General features: G+C 40.9%; 1 long non-coding RNA gene across 1 annotated transcript; it reads left to right on the top strand.

Annotated features, from left to right (window-relative positions):
- The first annotated feature begins 763 nt into the window (after positions 1 to 763).
- On the top strand, positions 764 to 25,851 carry LOC140704203 (uncharacterized). The gene is made up of 3 exons (XR_013542061.1): positions 764 to 894; positions 1,010 to 1,087; positions 25,667 to 25,851. It is a non-coding gene; the product is annotated as an uncharacterized LOC140704203 (long non-coding RNA).
- The last annotated feature ends 631 nt before the right edge of the window (positions 25,852 to 26,482 follow it).

Here is a 26,482-nt window from a genome sequence, read left to right as displayed (position 1 = left end):
TAGGTTCCCAAACTTGGGTGCCTGCTGCTTTTGTTCACAAAGCCCCAAGATCCGAAAAAGATTTAACTGGAAATCAACACGATAGCCTTTGGTTCATAGAATGATTCACCCTCATGACCAGCCAAAGAGTTTAACCACAAAATATGTGACACACATCCTTAATAAGAAATCACATCTAAATTCATGTCCAAAAAGCAAAACAAAACCGGGCAGCTCTAAACCCTCAAAGCAAAGCAAGAGCCATTATATGAAAGATTCACTACAATGCCTTTTATCCACTGTGCATCTGTTCCTCTTACGAAAAGGATAATAATATGCTATACTTCCAGAGATGAAGTGTGCGTTCTTCGGCACATTTATTTGGGAGCAAGTGTTAGAACTCTGTGTAATTTACTTCAGAGTAAGCACACGTGGGATTGCACTGTGGATCCCTTTGGGACTATTACGCATGTGCATATTTCTCCCACACTAAAATCCTCTGTAAATGTATTTCAATCCCCATGCTTAATGTCCATAAAACTTTTTTGAGCTTAGATTGTGCCTTTTCATTGCATAAAATTTGAACTGGAGTAGAGTGCCTTTCAACAATTTCTGACTTTGTGTGTGGCTAGTGTCTCTTCCAGCATTATGAGTGAGCAGGTGTCAAATCACGTGTGGATGGCTGAAGAATCCTTGTCTCTTACCTGTGAATGCATAAATATATATATTTGCTTGCCCAACTATCAGGAGAGGACTACGAGCTATAAACCTCTTCCTTTCTCAGGAACATACTACAGCCCTTACAGTGATTTACTCTTATTGTGGAAAACTAGAGAAATGAGAGAAATCCCACCCCATCCCCCCGCAGCCAAAAAAGAAGAAGATAGGCAAAGCAAAACTCTTTTGGAAAATGAGGTAAGCCTGAGATCTGCTCTATGTATCTTCCTTGACCTCTTGACGGGAAGCAGACAGTTTGCTGTAGTATGAAGGAAGAAAATATTTCTCCTGTTTCCTTTCCTTTTACCAAAAGTGGAGGTGGTGATTCCTGGAAATTAGCAGAACACAATGAATACTGAATCATAAGGCCCTTGGAGACCCATCCTGTCAGGTAAGTGCCTACAGGGCTGTAACCTCAACTGGTGGACTACTACATGAAGATCTTTTTTAACAACTAAAAACAGAGAGAAGTTTCTGCTTCCCTTCAATGTATTATACACAATTTCTTCATACTCCCCCCCCCCACTCTTTGGTTACAGAAGGGTTAACACTAGACAGCTTTGAGAGCTTACTGCTGTGCAAGGGAAAATTCATTCCCACAATTAGAAACTGCACTCTCTGGGGCCCCTTGATTAATCAGCTCCCAGCTGAAGTGTGTATCTCTTTGGACCGCTGTTATTTCCTCAAGTGTTTTGACTGGGTCTTTCTCAAGAGGAGTTGGAGTATTCACGTGGCCATACGTATTTTTCCCTGCGATTGTTTCACTTGATATTGAGCTCACCTCTTTTGACAGTCCAGGGTTGAACTTCAACCTACTTATTGCCAAACACAGAAGGACACTCGGCGAAGGGACAGGCAGAAAGGCGGGAGGTAGGGTGCAGAAACACTGACACGCTCTCAAGTTTTAAGTTCTCTACAGTGAATTCAAATTCATGAGCGATGTTCTATTCAATTCGGTTATGCTATTTGAGACGAACATTTGTGATTAGAGCTGAACTTCACAATATGGGTTGAAATAGATTCTTTAATCCAGTGTATGATCTTCTAATAAATTAAGAGATTATGTATTATTGGATGACAGTAGCCATGTGTGTTCAGCTAATGGTGTCCAGAAACACACAGTTCTTTCGTAATGTCTGTAATCTGTTTGAAGCAGTTGGGACAGCATCAGCAACAAGAGTCATACCATATGCTTTGTAAATGATGGTAACTAGAAATGGGCAGAAACTAGAAGGACAGTGGTTTGTGATGGTTTGTGGTTTGTGCCTACCCATGAACCATGAACTTTCGTGGCCCACCCACCCCCCGAAAAATGAACCAGGCTGTGGTTCATTTTTCAGGTTCATGGGAGGGGGCCACCCATCCCTCCCACTCCCCTTGCCCCTGTTGCTTCCTTACCTTCTCTTGAAGCCTCCACCACCACTGCTGCAACCATACTGAGAGGCAGCAGTCCCAGCTTCAAGGACCTGGGTTTGCTGTTTCTGCACATACACTCGCCACTTAGTTGACAGGCAGGTGTATGCGCAGAAGCAGCAGGCCTGGGTCCTTGAAGCCAGGCCTGCTGCATGTGCACATGCACCTGTCTGTCAACTGAGTGGCGGGTGCAAGTGCACACTCAGCAGGCCCTGGCCTGTCAGGATGGTGATGGTGGTGGAGGAAGATGTGGCAGCTTAAATTTAGTCAAGGTAGGTGACGGGAGCAGCGGCAGGGAGGTTGGGTGGGCATCTTGTTTTGCCAAACAAAACGAAGCACTGAGGTGGGAAAACATTTGGTATACAAACAAATTGCCAGTATATGTATTTATTATTTATTTTATTTTATTTATTGGATTTCTATCCCGCCCATCTAGACCAAAGGTAGGGGGAAGGTAAGAGAAGCAAAAGTGCAGAATGAACTCAGGCTTGCCAGACAGATTGAAAACAATAAAAAGGGTTTTTTTTAGTTATGCCTACAGCAAAAGGAAGAACAAGGAAATGATAGGGTCGCTGTGAGGAGAAAATGACCAACTACTAACAGAGGATAGGGAAAAGGCTGAACTTTTCAAGACCTTCTTTGCCTCAGTTTTCTCGAAAAAGGAAAGTAGTGCTCAAGGTGAGGGGCAAAGAGCAGGTGACGTAGTGGGGGAAATGCAGCATAGAATAGGTACAGAAGTAGTACACGAATGCCTGGCTACTCTAAATGAATTCAAGTCTCCAGGGTCAGATGAATTATATCCACAAGATTAAAATTCAAAATGGCCTTGACATATTAGAGTCCTGGGCCAAAACTAACAAAATGAATTTCAACAGGGAGAAATGTAAGGTCCTACACAAAGGCAGAAAAAATTAACTGCACATATATAGGATGGAAGACACCTCATATATAGGATGGAAGACACCTGGCTAGACAACAGTACCTGTGAAAGGGATCTAGGAGTCTTGGTAGATCACAAACTGAACATGAATCAGCAGTGTGATGCGGCCGCCAAGAAAGCCAATGCAATTCTTGGTTGCATCAATAGGAGTATAGTGTCTAGATTAATGGAAGTGATAGTGCCACTCTATTCTGCTTTGGTCAGATCTCACCTGGAGTATTGTGGTCCAGTTCTGGGCACCTCAATTCAAGAAGGATGTGGACAACTTGGAATGTGTCCAGAGAAGGGCAATCAAAATGGTCAAAGGTCTGGAAGCCAAGTCCTATGAAGAGTGGCTTAAGGAGCTGGGAATGTTTAGCCTTACAAAAAAGAAGGTTAAGAGGGGACATGATAACCATGTTTAACTATATGAAGGGATGTCATGTCAAGGAAGGGACAGGTTTCTTTTCCACGGCTTCAGACAGTAGGACAAGGAGCAATGGTTTCAAACTACAGGAAAGGAGATTCCACCTGAATCTCAGGAAGAACTTCCTCACAGTCAGAGCTGGTCGGAAGTGGAATATGCTGTCTCGGAGTGCAGTGGACTCTCCTTCTTTGGAAGTTTTTAAGCAGAGGCTGGATGGGCATCTGTTGGGAGTGCTTTGATGGAGTTCCTGCATGGCAGGGGGTTGGACTCGATGGCCCCTGTGGTCTCTTCCAACTCTGTGATTCTATGATTCATTTCATTTTGGCAAAATGGGATCCCCAAACTGAACTGTGAACCAAACCGCAAACCAACCCAGTTTGTGATGTCGTGGTTCGGTTCATGCCCATCTCTAATGGTACTGGTTCCCCTGAACACATTTCCCACTTTATTCAAACATATAAACCAGAGCACACAGTAGTAATGGGCATAGTCTGCAGAGCAGGCTCATATCTTCTCATCTGAACTTTGAAATGGTATATACCAGCAACAGATTAATCATGTTTTTCAGCTGATTGTGTATCATAGGTTCCCCCTCCCTAGTTCATGTTATGTGCTGTCAAGTAGAGGTGATTTATAGTGACTCTTACAGAGCTTTGGAATGAAGTGAGACATTCAAGGAATGGTTTACCAGTTCCACACCCCTGTTGAGTTTCTGTGGACTGGCAGAAATTCAAACTCAGGTTTCTTGAGTCTTATTTCATCACCCTATCTTTCACACTATACTGGGTCTTCCTGGTGTTAGAACCTTCTTCCAGTTTTGCACAAGGACCATGTGGTTTTTCGTCTGTCTGTCTGACTATGGAAAATGCCCTGAACAGCTGCCCAGGCAGAGTCTGCAAGGGACAATTTAAGAAGTACTACACCACCCTGATGACTTCCTCTTCCAGCTAAATAATCCTATGAATTTGACTCTAATCAACTGTATTTTACCTAGTGTGTCACTAACTTTCCTCTCCAGATTTTCTAATATGGATATTAACATGCTTCTACTGCTAGCTGTGCCAGAGAACATGTTTTATCAAAAGGCAATGGAAGCTGCACTGACTGAATGGCTTCCTTTGTCTATAGAACACGAGTAAAACAATTTATAGTCCCCTAAAGTAGAACCTAGTACCAACACATCTCCAGCTGGTTTGACACATTTGTTATCTCCATCATGAGACTTTAACTACAGATCTTGGCCTTCTGCCTTCAGCCATGATGATTTATGGACTTTCCTATGTGTTCATCTCACCCACTCACTCAAATTCTGTGGTACCCAGCTTGCAGAACTCAAAAGTGCAGTCATATTTCATATTTTAGTGGTCCAATAAAGAACTTTTGGGACTTTTAAGCAGTAATTGGTTCCTCTTTGATATTCAGAATGTTTGAAGTGTGTTTACATGGAGTTTATGTTAGTGTTGTGTGGATACTTGAGCAGTTGGTGGTGAAGCTCCCACATCTAAGAGATTTCACACTATGTAACATTTCATCTTCTAAGGTTTTCCTAGGATGTCTTTGCAGTTTATAAAGCTGGTTCACCATGATCTGTCAGACGTTTCCTTCAGATGCCTCTGAGAGTGCTCTCCTCAAAAGGAATAGTCATTTCCAGGAGGAACTCACTAGCTGTGCCAGAATTTAGATAAATTGCTTGTCTTTAACATGTCTGGAATGCATAGCTTCCTTTATGAAATTTTTTTTTAAGTAATAAGAAAGACACTATTCTAAAGAGGGCAAAGTCATCCCTCAGTGGACTATGTCATATCCACATTGGTCCAGTTGATGAATCTGGCCCCTCTTATTCATCAGTAACCCTTCATCAGCCATTCTCTGGATGTTGGGATTAAGAAATGGTGGGTGGAAGGAGAGATGAGCTGTAGGGCCTAAGAGTCAGAGTCCAGGAGGACTCCAGTTCGCAGACAGACTTGGTTAGCAGTACAATTAATGGATCATACAAACCAGGTCTGTGTTTATCATGAGACTTACGACTTGGGGTGAAAAATTTGCAGCAGAAAAAGGAAAACTGTGCCTCTCCAGCTGTCATTAAATCACACACTCCTATCATACCCATCCAGTGGCCATAATAGCTGAAGCGGATTGGGCCCTAATGGCTTCAGGAGGGCCAAAGGTTCCTTACTGCTGCTTTATAACTTGTCAACAGCCACAAGGTTTCATCTCTTAAGAATAAAATTCTTTCTTTTCTTAGGCAGCTTGGGATCCAGGGCTGATACCTATTAGCATCCTGTCAAAGCTCAGTTTACAGGGGAAAGTGGGGGGGGGGGGAGAGTGGGGGGAAGAGACATTACATTAGGCCTGTATATAATTCCTAATGGTTTTGGCACGTGTGTTATGTCTAAAGCAAACTAGTTGAGATTATCGGATGAAATGGCAAAACAGCGAGCAAATACATTAAAAAGTGAAGCCATATAAAAAAAATAAAGTAACAAAGAATATTTTGAGCATGAATTTAAATATGATCAGATGTTGTTTGTTTGTTTCCAGTGTTTTCACTTCCTTAAACAAGCACCTGTATCTCTGAGTTTCAATCTTTCTGTGGTTTGAGTTTGTTCCAACAATTAATAAAATCAGACCAATTGTTCAGACAAAGTGTTCCAGAACAAATAAAACAGATATTTCTTTCTCAGCTTTCCCACAGTCTTTTACAATAGATAAGTATATACCATACACATTTCTTTCATTTTCCAAAGGAGCATATCTCTTTTGTTTCCTGAATTTTGCAATCAAAATCTTTGGGGTCACTCTGGGATTTCTAGACATATATCCAATGACATCTTTGCTTCCTTACACATCATTAATATAGTCAACAACAACAACAGCAACAACAACAAAAGGGTCACATCAGAGTTGGCTGCCAGAATTACAGTATATCTGATTTATTAACAATTTTTTTTTTTAAAAAAAAGATCCCGTTTTGTTGTGTTTTATTGTTTTAATATTTGTTTTATACACAACTTCAGGAGAAACATGGTAGAAAAAATGTCTATAAATATATTTAATAATAATTGTGTTAAATCTAAAATACCAACAAAGATATGACATTAAATGTTACAGTGTTTATAATTATATAATTGTTGATATTGTTGATTTAACACAGTTATTAATAAATATATTCATAGACTATTAAATAACATTTAATGTCCATAGAACCACAGATCTTTGCTAATGTTGTCACGTATACTACTAGAACCACAGTCTAGAGCAGTGGTGTCGAACTGTGGCCCTCCAGATGTTCTTGGACTTCAACTCCCAGAAGCCTTCACCACCACCTCTGCTGGCCAGGATTTCTGGGAGTTGAAGGCCAAGAACATCTGGAGGGCCACAGTTCGACACCACTGGTCTAGAGCATTGGTTCTTAACCTTGAGTTACTCAGGTGTTTTGGACTGCAACTCCCAGAAGCCTTCACCACCAGCTGTGCTGACTGGGGTTTCTGGGAGTTGCAGTTCAAAAGCATCTGAGTAACAAAGGTTAAGAACCACTGGTCTAGAGCATATCCAAAGCATAAATTAAATTGGGCAAGGTACTATTTGCTTCAGCTTTCTTTCTTTCTTTCTTTCTTTCTTTCTTTCTTTCTTTCTTTCTTTCTTTCTTTCTTTCTTTCTTTCTTTCTTTCTTTCTTTCTTTGGGGGGGGTTGTTGTTGTAGGCTTTTTGGGCTGTTTGGCCATGTTCTGGAGGTTTTTCTTCCTAACGTTTCATCAGTCCGTCGGTGTTCTGACTCCTGTCCTATGAAGATGCTGGCCACAGAGACTGGTGAAACGTTAGGAAGAAAAACCTCCAGAAGACAGCCAAACAGCCTGAAAAACCTACAACTATCAGATCCTGGCCGTGAAAGCCTTTGAGAATACATTTCTTTTCTTTCCTTTTTCTCTTCTCTTCTCTTATTTTCTTCTGAACAAAGACAATTTTAAAGGTGCTTGGTACATAAACGCTTGAAGCTACCTGACATTTGGCAGGTTTACTCCTCTCTTTTGGATCTACAGCATTACATCTTTGGATTTCTTGTACATCAGTGCAAAAACAATACATTTACAGCCATTTTTGTTTTCCAGTATGTTTTTACAAATATACAAACAGATTCAACTCTGGGGCAGAAACCAAATTGGATGGTAGTGTTCTAGATTAGACAGATGTATTTGGAAGTTTTTGAATTGATTTTCAGGCAGACCCATGTCCAGCCCTACTTACATTCATACCTTGAGCTCTATGAAAGTATTGCTATATATTTGTCCAGGTAATTGGCGATAAAAAGGAAATTTCTCTGTTTTCAGAAGCACTAGCAAAATGAAAGCTTTCAGAAGGCAGAGAATATATTTGAGAGGAACCATATTAATAGCTGTACATACAGTACTTTCATTCAACAAACATTGCTTGCAGGACTTCTGGAATGCAAACAAATGATTACTTTGCAATTGCCAAATGAATTGTACTTTTAAAAATAATTTTTAAACGTTTGTGAACAAATGAAGGCAAACGAAGGCAAATGAGAAAATGAATGTGAAATAGAGATGGGCGCTTTACCAGCACGGTTCACTGGACTGGGCCCACCGGTGTTGCGTAGGAACCCTAGATTCCATGCCTGTGGGCACCCTGTCAGAAGCAGCACCACAAGCATCCCGGCCCTATCTCCTCCTCTAAGAGGGCATTCGTGGGATGAGGCAGAGTACAGAATCTGGTGTGACCTCACAGCACCTGTGGGCCTGGTCTGGCGAACCATATCGAACCGCCAAACTGCGGTAAGTGCCCATCCCTAATGTGAAGTGGAAATGGAAGGCAATGAGGATAAAGGCAAGATCTTCTTAAATAAAAAGTTGGAGAAATGGAAGAGGGGGAAAAATAAGACTAAGATGGGAGAAATGAGAGATTAAAATTTTCACTCTGCTGAAGGGCATTCGAGCCCTTGAATGTCAAGATATTCATAATGTTCGAGTCACCGTTTTTAATCAATCGGTTTTGAAATACAGGAGTCTGATATTTATGTAATAGAAGTTTGTCAAGTCCATTAAGTATCAAAGCCACTATCTTGCTCTTTGACTATTTCTTTGAAATGGGTCCTCTTAACAATTTAACACATGTCTGTCTAATTGCTATTCTGCTCAGTTTCAATAGGAATATGACAGACATACCAAGCATAGTAACAGTAAGACATTTGTTACTTGCAGGCACATTCCATACTTTGGACCATTGGCTCTTTAGCAAGGAAATGTGAGGAATGTGGCTTTAGTTACACCTTCCAGTTATTGTACTCAGCTTTTTCATTAATTCTTGATGCTGTAAAGCTAGCCAAAACACATTCTCTCCCCTCTCCTCTCACATACAAAGTATTTTTTCGGCAGCTGTTGAGTAAAACAGCATACCTCAGACATTCTTACAGACCATACACATGCCTTTAAAACTGTCAGCTAAAACAGAAATAAATTCAAAAATGTGATTTTACAGAAGCTAAGACCCCTGCTTTAAGGAACTTGGAGGACTGTTCACTGCTCCCATCCCAGAGCAAACCAGTGTTATACATTATTGCCCTGCAAGACGATGTTAATCCGTTCCATTGAAATCGCTGTTTAGCGAAAACATCATCTTGCGAAAAGCATTTCCCCATTGGAATGCATTGAAATCCATTTAATGCATTCCAATGGGGAAAATAGTCATTGTTGTGCGAAGATCGCCCATAAGGAAGCCATTTTGCGAAGCCTCTGATCAGCTGTTAAAATCATTGTCTTGCAAAGCATCGGTCCTGAGGAAAAAATCGTCCAGCGAAAATCGCCCATAGGAAACACTGTTTTGCAAAGCGCAATGGCGATCGCAAAAACTCATCGTCATGCAGATTCATCATTTTGTGGGGCAATCATCTAGCGGGGCACCACTGTATATGGTGTCTCCCCAGAATAAATTTGTGGGATAATTAAGGCAGAGAGAAAGTAACTTATCAAAACTTACCCAGTAATCTTCACGTTGAGTGGAGATTTCTCAATCCTGATTCTACACTACGATCCAGAAAGGTGCATCTTTTAGCCCTCCAGGCATCACTGGTTGGCAACTCCCATTTGCTGTTAACTAGCAGAGCAAATACTGAGGGATGCAATCCAACCCTATCTGGAGGGCCACCAGTTGCCCACCCCTGTTCCAATCCACTTTGGTTTTCATTCATAAAAAACATTAGCCTTATTCAGGCATTCAAAAAAGAATTCATCTGAAGTGTGAGCACGGAGAAGAATTCTAGCCCCACTGTCTGCCTGTCACTGTATCCATGTGAGGGAGGAATGTCTGAAGAGAAGACAATTGACTGCGCATAGAGGCTCTCCTGTCTGGATAGCTCAGTGAGTCAGGTACCTAGCTATGGAACCGGAAGTTGGGAGTTTGATTTCCCCACTGTGCCTCCATAGAGGAAAGCCAGCTTGTGAAGCCTTGGGCAAGCTGTACAATCTCAGAGAATCCAAAAAGAAGGGAATACTAAACTCCTCCTGAGTATTCCATATCTAGAAAACCCTAGAAAGGGTCACTATAATTAAACATTGATTTGACGCACTCTATTATTATTAATCTCATAGAGATCCTCCAAGTTCAGCAGAAGTTTTCCTTCTCAGCCATTTCCTCTCCTTGTGGAGATATCAACAGCCAGGGGTCAGGGCTAGAACTCTCTCCCTGATCCAACTTTCAAATGTGACTTCTGTATAATGTTAAGCTCTTATGAGGCTACTGTGCTGAGCAGAATAGGCTTGCAGGTACAGGTGTATACAGCTTGACTAGGGCTGGCCTTACCCTTAGGCAAAATGAAGCAGGAGATACTGGGAAATGGCAGCAATGTTTCTGTAGAGGGAGCCATGTGCCACCAGGTTTGCCTTGCACCCCCAAAGCTAGCCTATGGCCTACAGATGAGATTGCTAAACCTTCACCAGAGATGAGGAAAGATTTACAGTGGTGCCTCGCTAGACAGTGCATGACAGTTTTTTCGCTAGACATTGACTTTTTGCGATTGCTATAGCGATTCGCAAAACAGTGATTCCTATGGGGGAGTTTTGCTGGACAATGTTTGGTCCCTGCTTCACAAACCGATTTCCACTAGACGACGTTTTGCTTTTCGCTAGACAATGATTTCGCTAAACAGCGATTTCAGTGGAATGGATTATCGTCATCTAGCGAGGCACCACTGTATTTGCTAATCTCGTTAACATTTGTACATGGGATGGAAGGGACACTAGCTGGTTCTTTGTCTCAGGCTACAAAATGTTTGAGATGGCCCTGGACCCCAGCATAACAAATACAGTAAGAGAAAAACAGCCAAGGCCTTCAGGTGTGAAGCTTCTGGTACATGTCATGTGGGCAGAGCTATCAGTGGACATGAGAGAGGGGAGGAAAATATACTTAAGACATAGCTTGTGGCTGACTGGTAAATTTGTGAGAGGGTACCTTTGTTATAACAGATCTTTGTCTTTTGAATTTTTAAACAATGTGGGATTTGTTGAAACTGGAAGAAAGGCAAAGAAAAAAAGCAAGGGATGAAGGAAGTTTGACCCACACAAGCCATTGTACTGGCAGACCATTTGCTAGTGATGGAAGAACATAAAAGAAATTTAACTGGTTTCTCTAGCTGGTCAAAGAGAAGATCAGTGATCTGCATAGATAAACAAATGATTGGCTAGCCTACAGGAAGGGAAATGTTGATCAACCTCATTTGAAACCGGGCAGGAATTTTCTGGCACTACAATAGAGGAGAATCTGCTGGAAATCTCAAGTCCCTTTGCTTCTCACAATTTGTCATTAGACAGCTTTCATTCTACCACATTCCCTCTATCAAACAGGTGAGGTCATGCTGAAGAGGATTTTTTCCCTTTTGATGAGGCTAAGAAAACATTTCTTGGAACAGGGTAGACTCCCTAAACAAAGGATTAAGAAGTGAAAGAGAAGCTAAGCCTTCTTCTGCCACTCATCATTTATGTCACATGTAGTATATTTAAACAAAGCCCTTGTGGCAATCACAGGATATCTCACTGAATACAGTGGTGCCTCGCAAAACAAATGCCTCACAGGACAAAAAACTCGCAAGACAAATGGTTTTGGCAATGGAGTTGATGACTCACAAGACAAATGTTCCTATGGCCATGCTTCGCAAGACGAATGTTTTCCATTTTTTGTTCCTGCCTCATGTTTGCTGATTTGTAAATGTTTGTCTATGATGTTTAAAAAGTTAAAGTTTTTTGACTGAAATTTTTGAAATCATCTGCACAATATGTATGGCTTTAAAGAGCACTTAATAAACCCTTTGTAAACCAAATTTGAACAAATTTGACTTTGTTCTGACTTTTTTTGCCCATAGGAATGCTTTAATTAAATTTCAATGAGCAGAATAGGCTTGCAGTAGTATGCCAACCATCTTTAGAGATTCAGATTACTGAGTTTTCCAGTCAGCTATGGATTTTGAGTCTTTCCTGATGACCTTCAAGCAAACCCTCTAGTTTCCAAATAGAAGCTGTGATTTGTGATGGTGGAGAAAAAAAATAGTGAATCCTGGACTGATAAATATTTATACCAATCTGTGTGATGATGCTAAGATACACTTATTTCACTACTGTTGCAGTGCCTAAAACAACACATCATCCAGTGGACTTTTCTAGCTCTGAACTTTCACTGTACAGTTCATGGGAAGCTGCATGTTGCAGAATGTTCTGGATGTAGTTCACCAGAGCCCAAACAAAAGAAGAAGAAGAAAAGCAAAATGTGCTTTTTGTTTACTCCCCCAACTGCTGTTTCTGGGCAGTTTACAATTTAATCATGCAGCTTACACATTCCCTCCACCTCCCTAACAAGCTGGGTTGAATGACCTCAGAAGAATGGAAGGTTGAGTCAACCTCAACCTAGCTGCTTCAGCCCAGGATTGAACTGAGATCGTGAGCAGAGTCATCACTGCGTTACTGCAGTTTAACCACTGTGCCACGAGACTCCGGAAAATTAAATGCATTCCTATGGGAAAATGCATTTCGCAAGATGAATTTTTTGCAAGACAACATTAACTGCGGAACGAATTAAATTCATCTTGTGAGGCACCAGTGTACTTGCTTATGTGTGACATTGCTTGTTTCCTAAAGTCCAGTTCACGTGCTGGAAAGACTTAAGCAAATATTTTATGTTAAATAAGGTGCCCACTTCCTTGACTTTACAGTATTTGTTATAATTTTAAATGACCAATGGTCTTCTTTCAGGGTGTCTGGAAGTGTCAGGTTTTCCACTACATTTATAAACTATAGTCCACATCAAACAAAAACAGTAACAAAAATAGCTGATGTTACAAAGTAGTGCCTGGGCTCTGTTACTTCATAATATATATTGAGGGAGGCACTTACATGGTTGAACAAGAGATGAGCTGTTCCTATAGGGAGACTGCTGTTGCAAACCTCCAGCATCTGCTACCTGAGGCAGGTGCCTCAGTCTGTTTAATGACAGGGCCAGCCCTACAGGAGACAACCAGAGATCGTGGCATAATGTGTAGTTAAACCACTATCTACTTCTCCAGAAAAACTTTATTGCCATTCCATATGTGTGCTTAATATGTATTCTAACACATGCTGGAGTTTTACTATCTTATCTTTTGGTTTAAAAATAGAAATTGAGCCAACACTAAGTTAAATCCTGTAAAACCTGTAAAACCAAATGAATATGTTTCATCAGAGGACACAATCTGGCAGTACTTAGTGTCTGGATAAGTCAACTAATAAGACATGTTTCCATTTCCATCTTCAGGAACAGTGGATGATAAGAAACATTTATACATTTTTGAATAACAATTATGCCCCTGGACAATTAAGAGCAAGTGACATATTCCCAATACTGTAATGTGCATGGGTAATTATGAGAGTCACTCCCATACAGTTTAATGGCAGCCACATGGTAAATTTCCCTCTGATTGTTCTATGGCATTCAGTCACCATCTGATTGCACAAAAGAGTATCGGGATGAAAGGCCTCCAAACTAAAGTTAAGTACCACTGGAAATAGTGCGACTGACTCAGAACTCACACTTTGAGCACTCATTGGTGAGTCACCACAGAATTCATGTTCCAGAATAGAATGAAGACATCTGGAACAAATCAGTTATGGAGGGAGATGTTCAGCTGGATTTGAAACATTCATGCTGCTCAAGAACTAAAGCTTTTCCTTAAGGCTTTTCTTCAGTGAGTTGGGTATCCGGCTGTGGAGTCAGAGGTTGGGAGTTGCCCACTGTACATCCCTGAAGAGCCAGCCTGTGTGGCCTTGGGCAAGCTGCACCGTCCCAGGATGCCCTCAGAAGAAGGTAGTGGTAAACCACATCTGAATACTCTCTACCTAGAAAATCCTGAAAAAGATTGCTTGGCTGCACACTACTGCTGCTGCTGCTGCTGCTGCCGCTACCGCTACCGCTACCACTACTACTACTACTACTACTACTACTACTACTACTACTACTACTACTACTACTACTACTACTACTACTACTACTTCCTTCAGTGCCATCCTGAGACAGACCCCAGGAGAGTTTAGGGGCCCTCAAAGCAGGTTGTGAGGCACATACAAAGACAAGTAGTTGACAAGTCCATGAGGAAGAACTAGGAGGTTGCCTCCCAGGACCTGCTGCTTCAGGTGGTTGCTTCACTCTGCTTAATGGTACAGTCAGCCCTGATTTGCTTCATATGTGCCAGTAAAATGAGCAGAGTTTTTACCACTATTCTGGATCCTTGTGCATTACTTACACTAAAGCAGTGTAATAAGGACACCAAGGACTCTAAGAGGATAAGCTTGAACAAATCAAGGTGGTCGAGACCTAGTGGAACTAACGCTAGGCTGGCTGAATCTGCCCATCCTAACCTAGGGGTGTTGATAATTACTTAGGATTATCTTCACCTTGGCCTAACTTTGTGCTGCCATAGTAGCGGTGTCTCTGAGTTGTAGGAAGTCCAGATCCGCCATAGTTCAGCTCCTCTCTCATTCTGTTCTTTCTCCTCCACCCCATCCCCTGCTTTTCCCCAACTCTTTTGCTAATGTGTCTTAGCCAGGTGCCTCTACTAACAGGTCTCTGAGATCAGCCCAGAGAAAGGGGTCTCTACTGGCCCAAGGGGAATTTCTGCAGGCAAAAGTTTACTATTCCTGGCCCCCTGCATCTGGCACATCTTTGCGTTAGGATTGCCTTATTAGTCCATAAGTGCCACCATTTCTTCTCAATGAATTCCATTGTGTAGGAAATAATTTTGATTAAAAAAAAACTTTTATGAGACTATATGTTAGTATGGAGATTGGTTGGGAAAGTTATTTTGTGGAATACACTACTAGGAGCCTCTAGCCATCCTGGCTACTATTGTAGTGAGGAGAGTGTGGCTGTTCATGTGGTGAAGAATCAACAAAGTGACATGGTGACCCGATGCAATGAGCCTTTGACAGGTGTCAGTCAAGGGCTGTTACAAGTCATTTTGATGATGGTGCCACCTCCTCATCCCATGATGAGAAGCTGGCTCAACTAGCCGTTGAAATTTACTTCTGCACTATGTTCCCCACCACACCTCAGGCAGCAAACTTGTTTTGTGGCACATACAGATGTGTGGAAACCAGGGCAGTATAGTGGATAGAATGATGGACAAGAACTCAGGAGAGCTGCGTGCAAATCCCTGCTGGCCATGAAAACTCACCGGTGAAAGTAAAACCATAATTCTAATGGGATCTGATGGCTCATAACACTACTGTGTTATCCAGTAAAAGACTCAAGCAGGAAACTGCTGCTGCCACTACTCTCTTTCATCTGTTATCAGAAGCAGTCCCTTACTTTGGCTAATGGTGGAGCTGTTCTTGAGACAGTCAATTTTGCTGTTTGTGATGCCTTTGTTTCCTTTAAAGGCATTCGAACTTGAACTGCAGTTTCAGAGAAAGTGTGTGTGTGGGGGGGGGGGAGAGACCAAACCAGTTGAGAACCTCCATTTCATAAACTGCAGAGCTGGAAATGATCCAGTGGGTCATCTGAGAGGGCATAAAGAACAAAGTCGTACAGTACTATGTTAAAAACATTAGGCAGATCCATGTGGGAGAAGGTGCTGGTTTATTTTAACTGGTTTATTTTAATCCTGTCCATTTGACAGCTGAAACCCCTTGCTGAATGTTATATACCAGCCGTTGCTCTTATCTTTGCATTTTGAGCAATGGCAAAAACCTGGAAGAAAGCTATTTAATGCAATCCACACCTTAATGGATTTACTGCTTATATTAGGCAGCAGCGAAACATGCTCTTAGTGCCTTACTAATTGTGTCACTGTATCATGGCAGTACATGAATATCTTTTCCAGGCAGTGGTGTAGCTGTTATGCATATGTTTTCTTCAGCTGGCATGCTCCATTTCTATGTTCTTATATTCCTACTCCTAGCTGGTTCTATCAGCTTTGCAAACTGTTTCAAATAAGGAACATAAGGATTCTCCTTTATGACTTGCTCACTTCTAATGCTGCTTCCTGACATCCAGAGCTCAGTCAGGATGAAGAAAATTTGAAAAAACAAAAACATTAGCTTAAGAATGTGACTCAGATATTCCCTTTCTAAAGAAAAAGCTAACAGAAGAACACTGCTTTTTCTTGTGGTAAGGAGAAGCCCAAATCTATTCATCTACACAGTGTGGCAGCTGGATCCATGGTGACAATTTTAGATGGAACTCCATCTGTTAAAAACATCAAATATTGGAGGACATGGAAACACTTGCAAGTAAATAAGGTTTCTTAAAATATTTTATTGTTTTTCAGATAAGTGGTGTGTTTTTTTCCAATAACAACTGGGGGTGTTACTTTGATTTTGAGAGATTCTGCTGTGTCTTTTTCCATTTCTGAAGACAATCCAACTTTATTTTGTCTTGTAGGCTTTGGACTGAACACCAAGTAATCTATTCTTGTTTTATTTGGATGTTACCTTTTAATGCAATGCTAGAGGGAAGAATAACAACACGAAGGTCCAAAGAAAGTTGAAAAAGGCATCCAAGAGAAGGAGAGAGGGCTACATGCAGAGGGTTAAGAGAAAAAAACAGAGATGAACTTAAATATTAACTGTACTGCTTCCACTACACAAGACCCCCCACTGATGTAGCTTTTCTGATCAAAGGATTCCATGTTCCAAACTATGCCATGAATGAATACGAACATCCTCCCAAATTAAGCAAAAGGGATCTGGGTATGTAAGCAACAGAAATCAGGATCCAATGAGACTGGGCACTAATAATGTTGACAATGAAAAATTAATAAGTGGGTTTTAGAGCAAATCAAGACCGAATTCTTAACAGGAACTTAAAATGACTACACTGAAGGTATTGTACTATGGGCATGTCCTGAGAAGACAAGGGTCACAGAAAAGGTAATAATGTTAAGAAATGTGGAAGGCATAAGAAAAGAAGACCAAATATGACGTGGATTGGTTCAGTAAAGGATGTCCTGGCTTTTAATTTGCATGGTCTAATCAGTGCTGTTAATGACAGGACTTCTTGAAGGTTATTTAATTCATAAAGTCTCCATAGATCAGTAGTACATCATGGCACATAATGGCAATAGTAGTGTGCCTGATTCATCACTGGTTATTGCTATTTCTTCCATCATCCATGGAGGAAAGAAAAAGCATGAAAAGTCATGAATGTGGCAACATTCATGACTTTTCATGTTTTTTCCCCTTTCAGTATGGTTTGCTTTTTACCATGCTGTGTTATGTGGCAAAGAGCTTAGTGCTATGGTGTTTTCTGCATAAAGTTCATTTCCACACTAAGCCTTCTGATTAGAAGCTTCAAATTGGTAACAAACACAAAGACAAAGAGAAGGGAAATTTTTGCAAATTTTATAAAGGTTTTCCTGTGGAAAAGCTGCTGTTGGAGAAGTGCCTTTTTAGATGGATGTCAATTAGAGATGGGCACAAATTTAAAGTGAATCACCAAATTCATTCAAAAGTTACTAATTCATTGATTTGTATTCGTACAAATCAATGCCATTGATGAATATGAATCAATGATTTTTTATCTGTTTTGATTAATTGATTTGTTTGGCTATAAAATGGGCCCCCAGGCACCTAGAGACACAAAAATTGCAGGAAAGTTCCTCTGACTCTTATCTACAATTTCTCCATGGTAGGTGAAGGATGGGTTTCAGATGTCCGGGTTATCCATCCACAAAGCCCCCCCAGAAAAGTTCCCTCCCCATACCCAGAGACACCAAAATCACACAGTGTCCAATGATTCTCCTCTACAATCCCTCCAAGTTTAGTGAAGGTTGGGTTTCCCCAAGCAAACAGTTAGAGGGAACTTTGTGGGTGTAAAACCTTCATGATATTGATGTCTCTAGGTGCCTGGGGGGAGCTTTTTTGGGGGGGGTCCTTGTAGACATATAACTCAGATGTCCAAAATCCAGTCTTCACCAAACTTGCAGGACTTCTCAATGACAGTCAAGGGAAGCTTCCCTGCAAATTTCATGTCCCTAGGCGCTTGGGGGGGCATTTTATATGGTTTTTAAAGGCAAAAATGACTTGAATTGATTTGTCACTTCATCAGAAAAAATCGTAAATTTGTAATTTATGTTTCATTGACCTTGATGAATCACAATTCAAAACAAATCACACATTTTCTGATTCATGCTCATCTCTAATGTCAATCCTATTAATCAAGTCCAACTTTTAGGTATAAGGGTCCATTGGGCAAAAGGCCTACAGATATATGGATGATGGAATGGACTCCCAACCTGTGGGATAGCCTGCCTGTAGAATGGCACTGGGAAATCTTTGGTTTGTTTCATATACAATACAGTTGATTGTTTCCTGTTGGGAAGAAGAACACGGGATTCTTTCCAGCCTGGACTTTTGCATGATGGAATGAGCACAAAACAAGAAATGCAGATACATGATTGCTGTGGCAACAATGCTCTGGCTGGGCTGGAAGACAAAGGAACAGTGTGGACAGGCTACAAGGTTGGATATTTCAGTGGCTCCAGGTGCAGAGTGCACCGTGATAAGATGCTATGGTCACATTGTGTGCCCCAGGATAAAGGGATGGTTTCCTTTCTGGGATTAAAGAAAAGTGGGGCAATACACTTTTGCTCCCAGCTTGCCATCTATCAACACAGAACTGAACTTTATGGGTGAAGGTAAAGAAAACAACCAGAATGCAGGAAAATTAGAGGCACAGTGGAGCTAAAAGCAATTGTCGTTTAGAACAAGGAGACTCAGACTTAGAGTTACATTCTTTCTTAATAAATTCATGCTCCCATACAGATTCTTTTCACTTCCTTTTTTTCTCATGTAATATTTACTTTTGCAGATGTTGACTGCCCCAGGGCCTTTAGCTCTTAGTTTGCCCTGATTCTGAGAGAAGCTTCAGTTTTTACAATGGGTATATTACTCCTGGGAGACTCTACACTAGACAGAGAGAGGGAGAGATTTCACAACTTTATTTTACATTTTTCCTTCTGATTTTCTCATCTGGATTCTTCTGGATCAATTCTCCTGCACATTCCACTGAATCTTCAGGAACCTGTTACTTGGAATAGGTGGCTATATAATTCTTTGTCAGTCTTTAAGACCAAGACTGCTGAACATGGTGAGCTTCAACAAGAGAACTGGTGGAATATTAAGGGCAAATATAGTGTTTTATAAAGGACTAGTTATGGCTGAAGCTCAACATAAAAAAAACTAAGATCATGGCCACTGGTCCCATCACCTCCTGGGAAATAGAAGGGGAAGATATGGAGGCAGTGACAGATTTTACTTTCTTGGGCTCCATGATCACTGCAGATGGAGACAGCAGCCCCAAAATTAAAAGACGCCTGCTTCTTGGGAGGAAAGCGATGACAAACCTTGACAGCATCTTAAAAAGCAGAGACATCACCTTGCCAACAAAAGTCCGCATAGTCAAAGCTATGGTTTTTCCTGTAGTGACGTATGGAAGTGAGAGCTGGACCATAAAGGAAGCTGACCGCTGCAGAATTGATGCTTTTGAACTGTGGTGCTGGAGGAGGATCTTGAGAGTCCCCTGGAATGCAAGGAGATCAAACCTATCAATTCTGAAGGAAATCAACCCTGAGTGCTCACTGGAAGGACAAATCCTGAAACTGAGGCTCCAATACTTTGGCCATCTCATGAGAAGAGAAGAATCCTTGGAAAAGACCTTGATGATAGGAAAGTGTGAAGGCAAGAGGAGAAGGAGACGACAGAGGATGAGATGGTTGGACAGTGTCATCGAAGCAGCCAATATGAATTTGACACAACTCCGGGAGGCAGTGGAAGATAGGAGGGCCTGGCGTGCTCCGGTCCATGGGGTCACGAAGAGTCAGACATGACTGAATGACTAAACAATGACAAATTGTGGCTAAATTTTACGGAAAAATGCACATTGTTTTGCTTTGCACTTTTTATTTCATCACTGCATTGTGTTCAGTTAGAAATTTGTTGATTTCCCTTTGATTTATTTTATATTGTGTCTTCATTTGATGGATCTTGTTCCCTGTTTATCTGCTGTGATTCGAATAAATCTTTCAATTAATTGCACCTGTGGACAACCTCAGATCATCTCAGGTTACAGCTTTTGCCCACTGGGGCATATACGTAAAGGACCTTATTTTCAAATAACAGTAAGCCTCAGAATCTTCCACAGTTGACCCAGAGAAAGAGGGAGAACACTGGGGTAGTTTTTCTTCTGTCTGGAAGAACTCCTTGTTGAAATGATGGAACCACATCTCAAGCTTGTTGTGGAAAAGCAAAGATAACTTTTTTTGGAGTACGATAACCAGAACCCCTTAGCCGCATCACCATTGGCCTAGCAACTTTTCTCAGCTCTGAGAATTGTTCTTTGTATATCTGAGCTTATACACTGGGGTGGGTGAGTGATAATTTTGGAGTGTCTGAAGGCCAGCCCCACCCCTATTATGTAAAGTACCAAAAAAGAGGACAAAACTCAAAGTTCCTGGAGTTCCATTTTCATTTTTGCAGGATGGAGAGTTGCAGGCTCTATACTCTGCTTAATTGAAAAGCCACTTGTCTCTCCAGGAGAAGGTTTCAGCCGTGGAAAATTACATTCTTCAGATCTTTTATTGTGGGGAACCTCCAGTGGCACTATATAGTAATGAAATGGTACTTTGTCACCCCCACCCCATTTTAGCTCCTTAATAGATTTTTCCTTGGGGTCCAGCTCTTTCCAAAGGGATTGCATGCAACTTGTATAGAAATCCCTAGGATGGACTTTCCTCTGCAGACCTACTTTCACTCTGAGATTATCTGATTAGACTTACTACATGTTTTATTTGTGTTTTGTATCAGAAAAAACCCCCATCTGTCATAGAAGAAACTGGTGCTCACAAAATTAACACCCTTGGCTAACAGTATAGTAGGAAGATGCTTGAAAACACACAGCAAAGTATGTGCAGAATCCAAAAGAAAAAATTCCAAAATCCATGTTATGGTAATATCCTTAGGAGGCCAGCTAAAAGGGTACTAAACCTTTGTGCAAACTTTCTGGATTAAAAAAAATCCTTCTTCAGACATATCATAAAAATCAGAGAGGAGAGCTCAGTGTTAGAGCACTGCCAAGAACCACAAAAAGCATTTAACATTTATTATTCCTATTATTCTTATTTCAAAATCTACCAATACTATTGAACTTTAAGTATTTTAAGGACCTGGATAGCTTGACATCAAAAATTATCTGGAAGCCTAAGAAACCAAGAATAAAACTTAAATTGTTATAAGATTTGAAAGAAAGGGGGGGAGCAGGACTACCGAGTTGGTTATTATATTACAAGGCTTGTGCTATGACCTGGATAAAAGAATGGATAACTCTCGAAAATCAAAGACTTATGAAATTAGAGGGACATGATTTAAAAATGGGATGGCACGCATATGTATGGTATGGAAAACATAAGGAGCATTCACATTTTGGAGAACATATCCTCAGGATATCCTTTAGGGATAGTATGGCAAAAATTTCAAGCACAAACCTATAAGAAAATTCCATTATGGGTGGTCCCTATAGAAGTGTTTACGTTGAAAGTGTTTAACCAGAAAGGAGCGCTGACTACATATGAAAATCTGTTAACTAAAGAACAAAATATAAAGGATAAACAAGAGCTAGAAAAACTGGATGTAGCTGCTAACTGGTGGTCAATTGTGAAATAAGAATCAAGATACAAAAAAGATAAAACTGTGGGTTTCTTTGAGGGCAAAGTTCAGATAGATAAACTTTGGATATATACTGATGAGAAAATAATAGAAAATGTATACATATTTATTAGAGTATGATCTGGAGGATGAGAGTGTGAAGGAGATGATGGTAAAATGGGCAAAAAAAATTGGATATAACATTGATATTGATGACTGGACTAAGATGTGGAATGAAAGTTATAAGATGATTAAACCAGTAAACCTTAGGGAAAATATCCTCAAAATGTTTTATAGATGGCATTATACACCTGTAAGATTGGCAGAAATATCAGAGGGTAACAGCAATATGTGTTGGAAGCGTTAAAAAAAAGTAGGAACTTATTATCATATGTGGTGGACATGCGAAAAAGTCAACAGATATTGGGCACAGCTGTGGGAAATAGTGAAAGAAATTACTCAGCAAAAATTAGATATAAAACCTGAAATGGCATTATTAAATATCATGCCAGAAATTAATGATAAGAAAATAAAATATTGTCTAATGTACATACTCACAGCAGCCAGATTACTCTGGGCCCAAAAATGGAAAAATGAAGAAACTCCAATGATAGAAGAGTAGTTAAAGAAGCTATGGGACATAGTAGAACTGGACACACTCTCAGAAGCATTATGGGAACAACCAAGAGACTATGTAAAACAAAGCTGGAAACTAATATATTCTTGGGCCCAGAGGAGGCCAGGAGTTTAGGGCAAATTTGATTATATATGTATTCAGTTTACATTGAGAACCCAGAGAGTCAAACGAAGCTGGAGTCTCTGGCTCCAAAGGGGGGAGGGTTTAGCTTATTAGGAGGGTTTTTTCCCCTGTTTTTGTTGGTGTTTTGATTAAGCTGTATGTTTTGTAGTGTATTAATTCAATGAAATGGTTTTTTTAAAAAAGCATTTAAAATTTGAATCTCCCTTCGAAAAACTAGTTTAGCCATTCCAGAGGTCGAAATTGGCCCTCAAAGAAGAAGATATCATGCCATTAGACTGGAGTTTTAATCTCATTTATCCCCCCACTTCAAGGTAAAGGCACTCTCATTGGGCTTTAGTGTTTTGCCTTGACAGTGCAGGTACTGCCTGAGACAGAGCTCTCTTCCTATAAAGGGGCTATGAGCCTCAAACTGGATAGAAGCAATTCATGAAAGACTTTGCTAGCAGAATCCTCTTCGGGGTGTATCAAAAGAAACATCCTGGTTGGCACTCAATTAACAGAATCATAGAATTGCAAAGATGGAAGTACTTCTAAGTATTCTAGTCCAACCACCGACCAAAGCAGAACACCCACAGCTAAAGCAAGTTGCACAGTCTGATCTAAAGTGACATTTCTGGTGAATTTGGACACTTCTGTAGAAACAAAATCTCCACTAAATATTAACGGACTCACAGAACTCCAGAGCTGGGAGAGGCCCCAAGGCCACTGAATCCAGCACTCCGCCAAGTACAGGGAACTAACAACAAAAGCTGGTGACTATTAAACCTGTGTTTAAAGGCTTACAATGAATGAGTCCACCACCTTCTAAGGTACCCATTCCAGTGTTGAACAGCTCTTACTAATGTTCTTCTTCATGCTTAGTCAAAATCTCATTTCTTATAATTTAATCCACTGGCTTGGGTCTTACCCTCTGGAGCTGTAGGAAACAAGCTTCTGCCATATGATACCTCTTCAGATATATGAAGGTGACTACCATATCACCTCCCAGTCTTCTCTTCTCCAAATTAAACATATCCAGCTCACTCAATTGTTCCAAATATGTTTTGGTCTGCAGACTCTTCATCATCTTGGTTGCCCTCTTTGGGATACATTTGAGCTTCTCAATATCTTAAACAGTGTTCTCTGATAATAATACTCCAGGTGAGACTGGACCAGTGCAGAATAGAGTGGGGCTCTTGTTTCCTTTGATCTGTTTAATAAAGCCTCCACTCAGTTAAAACATCTAGCGTAGCCCAACAGATACTAGCTCACCTTGCTTTGTCTCGTTCTCCTATTCCACACAAATTGGCATTGTTTCCAACCTCTCTGTTCACTCACTCATACTGTCACTCCTGCTCCCAAACTTGCAGGGAATGAGGTCAACTCTAGAGCTAGTGACTGCCAGCCTTACCTCTGAGCAAGCTACCACTGGTCAATCCCATTGCACAAGAAAGGCATGCTGGCAGAAACTGAGATAGCATGATCCTTTATAGCCCCCTTCAGGCATTCACTTCTGAATGTGTGAAGGAGCCTAAAGCAATGCATGGGTTAGCTTGGCCCTTTCATATATTAAGCCGCTCTATATGCCAGCAACACTGTAGGACCAATACACAATCACTTGAAGGACCACCTTCAGTGCATGCAGGATTATTGGTTGTGTTTGTATTCCACTTTTCCTCTTTTCAATATCTTTGAAGCAGAATATGTGGCTACCTTCTTCCCCATTTTACCTTCACAGCAACTCTGTGTGGTAGGTCATGCTGTGATTGGCCTAAGATTACCAGATGAACTGCAAGGTTACCCAAAAACCTGCACCTCTAAAACGTTCCAGTTGAATATTCTAACTACCACAACACACTGGCTCTCGGCAATCCGGAATTAATCTCCATGTCGGAAACCTTTCATGTGAAAAAAGTGCCCAGCCTCAATCAATAGCACATAATCTTGGAAGCACTGCTACTACATAGTACATCACCAAGAGCTGGTGCTTCCCATTTGCATGCCTGCAGGCCCTTCACATGATCAGAAATGAATGCCTATTACCAGGATGCTTTGGAACTGAAATATGGTGCTGTGGGGGGGGCACTTTGTCAATACCCGCGATTGCCAGAAAGACAGACAAATGCATTGTAGGTCAAATCAAGCCTGAATGATCTCTGGAGGCAAAAATATTGAAACTGGGGATATCCTCCTTTGGGCACACGATAAGAAGGCAGGATTGTCTAGAAAACAGAATAATGGTGGAAATGTTGAAGGCAGCAGGAAAAGAGGAAGACCAAATATGAAATGATCTGACCCCCCCTGCAAAGGAAGTCATAGGCTTGAGTTTGCAAGAACTGAGCAGGGCTATTGAGGACAGGACATTTTAGAGATTGCTCATTCATGGTGTGGCACCATAGGTAGATTTGATGGCACATAACAACAATGTAATTAACAACTGGAAATTTCATTGACAGTATTAATAGTGCAGTTGCCATCTTTTGCATGCCATTTCACTCATTCCCCACTCCTCCATCATGTACACTGTATACTGTATATACATTTGTGGCTTCAGTATTTGTAAGCTCAGTGCTTTCTGGGGGTGGTAATCTCCAAAGAGAGCACCTCCTGAAGACCTCTCCCAAAACATTGCTGCAGTTTCCTTCCAGGAAGCACTGTAGCAAGAAAAGAAAGCCTAGAAGAAGGCCAAGAAAGAAGCCTTAGCTTTAGTCAGTTAAGTGAAATAAACATGTCTGGAGGTATATGTTTGTTCGCTGGAATTCCCAGAATTCTGTCTGGGGAATTCTTGGAGAACTCTGAGTTGGTGTAAAAAAAAAGGAACGGCACACCACTAGTAATTAAAATGGTGGACTAGGGTTTAGGAGACCTAGATTCATGAAATTTATTTAGCAGTCTTAAGCTTGTCACAGGTTCTCACCTGGACATACCTCACAATGGAGCAGAGGAAAACCTTGCATACCTCCTCAAGCTAAGTGGAGGAAAGATGGGCTATAAACACAGTAAACAAACAAACCAGTAAATTGTACATAAGCTGAAGTAATTCTTAATTTTCAGCAATTTAAATTATTACTTACTGAAGCATTAAAATGCATTCTCCCCCTCAAATTAATTCTAAGGAATCTCTATAGAGCTGAAGGAAAGGGTTAAAGAGAGAGTTCCTCTCTGACTCATTAAAAAGCTCTTCAGAGTTCAAAACATCCAGGAAGATCAACAGAGAAAGTTTGTGTAAGTCTTGATTATTCTTTGGATAACTTATCCCTGAGACAGTGGAAGTTTTGATCTCTTACACTTTCTCCGCAGGAATTGGCACCACGATGCAAGAGATTAGGGAAGCTTCAATGACAAAGAAACATAAACCGGAGGGAATGGAAAGAAAACAACCCTACTTATCCGTATCATCTCCCTGTTAATCATCTGGGCTCTTTATACTTCATTGTAAACAAACATATTTCAAAAGTATGAATTAAAGAGACTGTCAAATGTACGCAATCTATTCAACAACATTTGCTACTTTACAATTAGCTTCTTAAAGTGATTAAGTAACACCTGGTTTTATAGCAATAAGGATTTTACACAGCTAATCGCACCATCGTTCCCTCCCTGTTCTCTCTTTCCTCTTTTATCATTCTTCACACATGGTGTGATGCAATGTATAATATTATATCGCTACAAAAGAAAACATGACAGCAAGCATGCCTTCACAATAAATAAAAGTAGTGTTAGCTTTGCACAGGCGTTGGCCAGATAGGCCCACGGGAAGTATTTCTCATTTCTTTTACACAGGGCTTGGGGCAAACGACCATGATGGCTGGAGAATTTGGGGAGCTGTAGTCCAAAAAAGGCAGCTTTACTAGGCTCTGTTTTTACCATTAGGCACAAGCCTTCTCGATGGATGAAACCAAGGGTCTATGTGGTGCAGCTTCTTGTGTACGTATATCAATTGCTGGTCAGAAAAGGCCTAAACTGGAAGGCTTTGAAGCTTAACTCGGCCTATCTCCATCCAAGTTTCTGTTCCTGCCCCATTGCTAGCTGGGAGTTTTCTTCCTAAACAGGAAGATAGGCAGAGCGTGGCTTAGCTAAGCTTCAAAGCTTTCCAGTTTAGGCCTTTTCCCCCAG

This window comes from Pogona vitticeps, chromosome 2, assembly GCF_051106095.1.
Source record: "Pogona vitticeps strain Pit_001003342236 chromosome 2, PviZW2.1, whole genome shotgun sequence".
Lineage (NCBI taxonomy): Eukaryota > Metazoa > Chordata > Lepidosauria > Squamata > Agamidae > Pogona > Pogona vitticeps.
The sequence above is the reverse complement of the archived record's forward strand: the minus strand, read 5'-3'. Positions and strand labels throughout refer to the sequence as shown.